Source organism: Tasmannia lanceolata, unplaced genomic scaffold, assembly GCF_043159265.1.
Source record: "Tasmannia lanceolata isolate RefF3 unplaced genomic scaffold, GAP_Taslan_0.1 ptg000004l, whole genome shotgun sequence".
Classification (NCBI taxonomy): Eukaryota; Viridiplantae; Streptophyta; class Magnoliopsida; order Canellales; family Winteraceae; genus Tasmannia; species Tasmannia lanceolata.
The window spans coordinates 8939718-8948008 of record NW_027518681.1 but is presented as its reverse complement, the minus strand read 5'-3'; the positions used below and the strand labels follow the sequence as shown (position 1 = coordinate 8948008).

The window sequence follows — 8291 nt, the reverse complement described above, 5'->3', positions numbered from 1 at the left end:
TGGTTGGAATAACAAGTCTAATCAACCCCAAACAGCTCTTAGAATTGATAATTAAAGAGTTATGCCCTGTCTGTTTTTATTTTTATTTTGAGAACCAATTGTGAGTCCAAAATTTCTCTGTCAGAGAAATTGACAGAGTGGCTCGGCTCTTAGAGTTGCTGCAACCTTCATATATTAGCAAGGGTGACCATGATAAAAGGGTTTGGATCTAAAACAACAGCTGAGACGTTTAGTATCAAGTCCTACCAAGATAAGATTTTAGTAGTGGACAATCTGCGCTGCTGCCATATGTCAATCATCAATCAAAAGAGGCAGGCGAATCAGTCGATCATTTGCTTCTCCTTGGGGTCGCGTATGCTAGAGAGGTTTGGGGTCGCGTGCTTGATCACTTTGGCATGTCTTCCCTCTCCATGTAATTGATCTCTTGGATAATTGGTGCTCTTCTCCTTGGCCTAAGAAAGGCAAATCCTTGGGGTTCAAAAAGTGCTACAAAAGAATCTGATCTATAAGTGATCAGATTACCTAGATATATAGGTGGATTTGTTCTGAAGTGGATCCATGTGCAGATAGATAATTTTAGCTGCCACATTGGAATTCACAAACAAATGTGTCTCTTCCAACCACCGCGGAAGTCCCTCTACAGAGAGAGGATAGGCTGGTTCGCTTGAGGAGAATCACACCCATAATCTTTTCTTGAAAATCAAGCAAAAGAGGGGTGAAATACATTTTTTTTATAGAAAAAGACAAACAAAAGAGAATAGAAATTCTGAAAATGGAGGTGGAAATTTCATTTCCGAAAACAACAGGATGTTAGATAGAAATACCAAGAAAGCTCTCACGTTGTAACAATATCCTATTAAACATAGAAATTGCAACTAAGCCCCTACTTTCTACATAAGTCCAAAACTGCCCTCATTCAATAACAAGACGAAATCATTGATGAGAAATTATATGATGGTGGGCGTCCATGCAAGCGTACGGGGCAGCAGCCCTCGATGATTGACCTAACGGCAGCCTCTTCAAAAGTTAAAAAAGTGAGCTGCCGTCGGATCAAATATCAAGGGCTGCTGCCCTTGAGAGTACATGCACGTCCACTCATCATATATATATTGTCACTAATATACAAACATGTCCGATTGCAAGAGGCAAAGGCATCATCAGAACAAAAGGGAAATGATACATTCGCCCCTTTTCATCACTTGGGACACCCAGCAGCAGTGTATCAATGACTGTAGAGGGGCTGACGTACTTCACGTCAGAAGGATTCAACGGATTTGATTGCCACGTAAATTGCAATTGGGCGTCCCATGTGATGAAAACGGGCACATTTATCATTTACCAGAAAAGTACCGCCCACATGAGACTCGATGGTCGAGCACCATATAAAAACTCCATCAAGGATATTATAGTCATTTTTGAAAGGGCAGTGATAAATCGACCCCATATATCTAAAATCGACCCCATATAGGTCAATGCTGAGAGAGAGAGAGAGAGAGAGAGAGAGAGAGATAGTAGGGGGTCGATTTATCACTGCCCTTGTAGACATCATCATTTTGCAAAAGAGATGTTGATATGGTCATTACAAGTGCAAAAATGGTACGTAATGAACAATATGTGTCAGCTGATGAATGAGGGTGATTCGAGCAATGTGATTGCATGGGCGTTGGGAAGGTGCAGCGGACCCTGGCGACTATATCTGACTATTGACAAGATCAGAGACTTAATTCGTCTTAAATCCCCAGCTTAACCATAAACGCCGGTCTGCAAATTCAAGCTCTGGCTAAGGAGGGTGTCCGTTGATCGAGGCGAGGGCTGTATATCCCTTTACTGATGAGACAGTGATGTAATTTTAATCTGTTGGGTGTCCCCCTATTCTGATGTACTTAATAAACATCAAGGATCAATTACTGTTACATGCTGCAAATTTGAAAAAATGACGAGAAAATGTTGCTTTTTGAAAACACACTAAGATATGCTGTTTTATTAAAAGAAATGTTGCTAGGGACGAAAATATCCCTCAACTTACTTTAATCTTTCTCTTCTTGGTTTTACCGTTTTACTCTTTTACTTCCAGGCGATAGAAGCCTTCTTCTCCAGCGAAACATCTCATTTCTCTGGCAGCAGATGCTCCTTTGTCCTGAGGGATTCTGAGGATCAACAACTATGCCTTTCTTGAAAGCCAAGAGCACCGATCTATCAGTGTTTATATCGTCATGTGAGCAGAGGAATAAAATAGAATGGGAAGATGAGAAGGAGAAATTGGATTATGGACATGTTGAGAAACCCCATTTGATAATTTTTTGTTGTGTTACTGTGGCTAATGGAAAACTCCACTACCTCTCTTAACTTCTAAAATTGTAAAAGAGATGCTATGGCAAAGTCATATGTTCATCATTTTCGTGCTATCCAATGGACATCAAATGATTAGTTATTTTCAGAGAAGAAAAAATCTTTATGCTAGAATTTGTAGAACTACCCTGTTTTGATTGCTAGAGTGGTCGGTCCAAGGTAGGTGATGTTTACTACCGTCTGATATTTGAACGAGATCTACTTGACCGAAGGCAAAAAGAGTTCTGAATATTACTGGAATTAAAAAATTTAGTCGAAGCCAAAGAAAATTTGTCGAAGGGTTTTGAGATCTCCCCCTCTTCTTCTCAATGCAAAAACAGGTACTCAAAGCCAAAACAGGATATTCGAAGCCAAAATTTACTTGGTCGAAGCCAAAAATTACTTGGTCGAAGTGAAAAATGTGTTTCCTGTAACATTCGCCGTTGTGTTTTTTGCTTCGACTAAATTTTTTTAGGCCTCGAATAACTGGTTTTTTTTTCTTCGACTAACATGTTTTTAGCTGCGACTAAAACTTTTGAATTCCAGTAACATTTGGAACTTTTTTCGTCTTTAACTAATATATTTTAGCTTCGAGAAATATTTGTTGGCTTCGACTATCATTTTTTTTTTGCTTCGACTATCATTTTTTGGATTCGACTATCATTTTTGGCTTGAAGTAACTTTTTTTTGGCTTCAACTAGCATTTTTTGGGCTTCGACTATCATTTTTCTAACTTACATTTTGCTTCGAGTGCCTTGCTTCTTATTTTGGCTTCGACTATCACTTTGTGGGTTTGAGCTATCGATTTTTTATTCGAGTTACATTTTTTTAGCTTCAAGTAACCTATTTTTTGGCTATGAATAACCCGTGCGAGTACCATTTTGGCTTCCACTACCCTTTTGCCTAGTGAAAGCTTTTTGGGCAACTGATTTTGGCTACAGCCACTAGAAAAGGGAAAATACTTACAAAGATAATGAAATTTTAGATATTTGGAGGAGAAAAAAGAAAATGAGAAAGGGGCGTCTCTAGAGAACTCCTTCTAACCTCTCAAGACAAATGAGCATATGCCGGAGAAATGAAGATGTTTCGTCGGAGAAGAAGGCTTCTATCGCCGGAAAGATAAAGTGTAAAAACAAAGAAGAGAAAGATAAAGTAAGGTTAGGAGTATTTTCGTCCTAAAAAGTTATTTTTTTAATCAAACAGCATTTTATAGTGTTTTTTCAAAAGTCAACATTTTCTCGTCATTTTTTCAAATGACCAGCATGTAACAGTAAATAACTCAAACATAACGCATGGATGTGACATAGGACAAAAAAAAACTTGAATAATATATGAGAAACGACGGATTCCACATAATTTATTAGTAGTATTTGATTTGGTCTCACACAATTATATAATTACGCAAATAATTGAAAGCAAATTAAAAAACAAGTTGCTGGACTTTTTCATGCCACATTTCAATTAAAAATCCTAATCAAAAGGATAAACAATATTTTATTTTTCTTTCAATTCGAGTCGGTCAATCTTTAACCCAACCTGAGTTCGCATTACTTCAACCTTAACCTGAAGTGGGTCAACCTTAAACCAACCCTCCTCTAAATCACTCAACTCGATTCATACAGTACAGGTATCTTGCTATTTCATATTTCCACCATTTATTTCAACACAATACACATGTATAATGTTAAAATAGCCATGTTATATGGTTAAGGAGATGATATTTTCACAACCCTGCATTACGCATGCGCTCCCCTCTTAACCTCATTTGACGTGAAAAGTTGGCAACTTTAACGCTTTTTGACGTCAAATCACGTTATAAGGGGGCCGCATGCGTAATGCAGCGGGGGTGAAAATATCACCCCCCATATGGTTATGGTACTTCATTACACATCCAGGGGTAGTCTTGGCTTATGTTGGTCTTGTGCATTATCCTTATGTATTGATAAAACAACTGCTAATTTCATATTTTCACCTATTATTTCAAAATAGTAACCCTGTATGGTGACAAAACAACCATTTTTTGGTACAAAGGGGTAATTCATTTTGGGTCAAGTTGATCCTCCAGGCTCTAGTCCACTATTCTTGTGTACTGCTAAGATAATAACTCAAATTCACTATTAACTTCATCCATGATGTGCCCGAGGCCTCAACCCTAAGCCAACTAGATATAAAATCAGGCTGGCTTTTCCCAACCCTAACTGAACCCGAGATTCAAAAAGGCCAATCCAACCGAAATGAGGTTGAACCCATCAGTGTCTGGGTTGAGCACGGCCCAAGTTGCAACACTAGGTACAGAGGTGCAGAAGACCAATCTAGTAGTCCCCTAGACAACAAAAGCCCTTATGAAACTGAAGTCTCCTCTCATTGTTGTAATGAAGGGATCCATACCAATATATGAAGTACCATTTCAAGTTTGGTAGGTTTGATCATATGTTGCGTAAGCATGGGTACAAGTGCTGGAATCTGACACGGATTTATACGGCCAAGTAAATCAAATGGCTTATTTCATATAAAAATGTACTCTTAGGATGAATAAAACTCAAAACATACAATAATTATAAAGTTGTGGTAGGAATACTCTAAAAAAAAAACATATAAAAGAGATACAGAAGTGTCACTGAGAATCCTTAAGTATTGGAATCCAACACGGGTACTTCATCATTCCCAAGACTCCAGGTAACATGGGCAACATGGGTCCGACCCCTCTACATATATTCACCTGGACCAGTAGAAGGGAAATTACATGGGTTGCCAAAATACACAGATCTATCCTAAAGAAAGAAAAAGATTATTAGTTTTACTCGAACCCAGGCTATAGACACATGAAACAAACACAGACATGGTTTACAAATTGTACAAACCCAGACTTGGTTAACGACCCATTGCCAAACTTGTACAAGTAATTGAAGTTCCACCAGAATTACCAGTTGGGTTTGGAACTGAATACATGGGAACAGGCATCGTGGTTGGAAGAATTGGCACTTTTGCCTCAAAGTTCAGGACCTGAATTGCTTGTCTGACAGAAGGCCTTAGATTCTGATCTGGGTGAGCACACCACAACCCAACAATCATCAAACACTCCATTTCCTTCACATCAAAATCCTTAGCCAATCTCTCATCAGCTGCATCAAGAAGCCTTCCACTTCCATAAAGCTCCCAAACCCAGTCCACCAACCTTATTTCAGATTCTTCTTCTCTTGCTTCTACTGCCTTCCTCCCACATGTAATTTCCAAACACACAACCCCAAAGCTAAAAACATCTGATTCCTTACTAGCCTTACCAGAGCTTATATATTCCGGCGCCAAGTAGCCCAAGGTTCCAGCTAACACCGTGGTCTGTGGTCCCAACTCATGGTCCATGAGCTTAGCCAGCCCAAAATCTCCAAGCTTGGCATTGAAACCAGAGTCCAGCATCACATTGCTAGACTTTATATCTCTATGTACCACACATTGCTCCCATTCCGCGTGCAAATAGAGCAATCCAGAGGCCAACCCAAGAGTTATCTTGCATCTCACATCCCATGTTAGATCACTTTTCTTGCTGAACAGATGATGATCTAGGCTCCCATTAGGCATAAAATCATATACAAGGAGGAATTCTCCTCGATCGTGACACCAACCGATGAGCTGAACTAGATTCCGATGTCTCAACCTACTTATGATCTTTACCTCCCTTATGTACTCCTTTTTCCCCTGCCTAGATCCTCTTGCAATTTTCTTCACCGCCACTGCCAAATCCAAATCATTCAAGAACCCTTTGTAGACATATCCAAATCCTCCTTGACCCAACTTCTTTTCATTTGAAAAGTTGTTAGTAGCCAAAACAAGCTCTTCATAAGAAAACCTCTTTGGCCAAGCTCTTCATAAGAAAACCTCTTTGGCCAAGCTCCTTTCTCCAGAGCATTATTTATAGAGGTAACAGAGGTAATATGGATCATCTCTTCTTCTTTCTTCTTTCTACTTCTCCCTCTCTTCCTCAGTAGAAACACACAACCTATACCCAATCCACCCATCAAAACACCCAAAGAAACAATCAAACCAACTACCCATTTAATTTTCTTTCCTTTTTTCCCTCCACCTTCGGCCTTTACCTCTAGAGTTGAACTGAAATGCCATGAAAGAATAGCATTCAATTCTGTATTCAAACCGCTCGCTGACGAAAACCCAACTGTGACCCATTCTGGTAAAACTTCCATTAGATCAACATCATATGAAAGATTATAATTTCCAAGAAATATTGGATTTTGTTCATATGTCAAGTACACATTCAACTTCTTAGAAGTGCCAGAATAACTAACCCAAGCATTAGCAATCTCCCCACTATGGAGGCTAGCATTCCAACCAACATAAACTGCTGATTTGATCGTGTTTACATTGATGCCCACTCGGGGTTCGAGAAAGTGTCGAATTCGACTGCCAAGATTTGGTTTCGAGAAGTGGAGTCGATGGTTGTGGTGTTAAATAGGCCTAGAAATCCTCCCGCGGAGTTGGGTGGGATGTGAGAGTCGATCGGAGCAAGAAAGAAGGCGATTCCATGGCCGTAGGATGAAGCGTTGAGGGTGTCGATGAAGAAAGAGAAATGGGTGGTGAAGTCTGAGAGATTTCGAGTGGTGGAGTCCCAAAGGCGCACCGGTTCAGCGAAGGTGGCTCGACCCACTCGACATAGAAAATCGAATCGGTTTAGTTTAATGTATTCTCTTGAACTGGAGGCATCTCCTTCATATATGATGTCGGTTGCACTAAGATCAAATTGAGAGATATTGAAGTAAATTGAGTTAGCAGAGGGAAGGAAAAGAAGGAGGAGAATACATAGAGAGGGAGCTGGGTCTTTGGACATTGGATTGGAGAAGTTCTTGAAGTGTAGGACATGATTAAGAGAGAGAACAAGAGTGAGAGAGAGAAGCTTTGCAGTTATATATACTGCAAGGGGTTACAGGGATTTTAGTTCCTACCTTTTTTTTTGTTATTAATCAGTCTTGTACAGAGAAAGGTCCGTTTGGATGTACGAATATAGAAGTACAAGGAAAGGTAAACAGATTCCCATTTCTTTACTTTTCTTTTTCTCTTGATTTGAGAGGAATGTCAAACAGTGGCTTGTATTTAGAAAATTCACAGCCTGTACGTAGAGTCATGTGAGGGAAACCAAAATTTCCTACCTCGTACTGGTATTATACATGGCAACAGGTGAGCCTACTGAATTTGTCTGTATCCAACACTCTGGATTTGAGGTATTATGTATTGAAAATCCCTAACTGACGGTGTGGATTGAGTCAATTGACTGTAATTTTTTATTTGTTTTTGCAATTGGGTTTAGAAGTCAATTGTATCCAAGACCCATTTAATTCTTATCGTAGAGAACAAAGAGAGTAGGAAGTTATAGAAACTAAATAATATTGGGTCCGTAGTATATCTAATCGAATGAAGACTTCCCCACATACCATCCCATACAAAGTAAAGGGTTGACAATAAAAGCATCCCTTTAATTGAGGCCGTGTTCATTTGCATTTTGAGCATTGATTTTGAGTCCAGAATTATCCAAACGAAAAGGGCCCAAGGAAAATGATTTGAGGATGATTAGGGAGTAAGCTATAGCTCGGATAGGCACTCCTAGCGAGGCTTTCATGTGGGTCAGACCACCTGTGCGATCTGGTCCATATGCAGAGGGAATGATAATCATCAAAATCTACACTCAATATCTTATAGGTGACAAGAAGAGGCCTTTCCCATAAAGCTCCCGAACCAACAACACCACTCTCACCTCAGATTCCTCATCCTCAGTTTCCAATCCCTTTCTCCCACAAGCAATTGCCAACACATGACTGAAACAAGGAAAGCATTTTGAATACACCCCATTTGAACAGTTTCCTCTGCATTCATTGAGAAGGCCCGGCGGAATCCAGCTCCATGAGAACAAGGAACGGGGATCTCTCCCGCTTTTTCCACCTGACTCTTTGGTCTTAAGA

At 39.7% G+C, this 8291-nt stretch overlaps 1 pseudogene; it reads right to left on the bottom strand.

Annotated features, from left to right (window-relative positions):
• Window positions 1-4905: 4905 nt before the first annotated feature.
• Window positions 4906-7189, bottom strand: LOC143875808 (L-type lectin-domain containing receptor kinase IX.1 pseudogene; annotated as a pseudogene).
• Between the last annotated feature and the right edge of the window lie 1102 nt (window positions 7190-8291).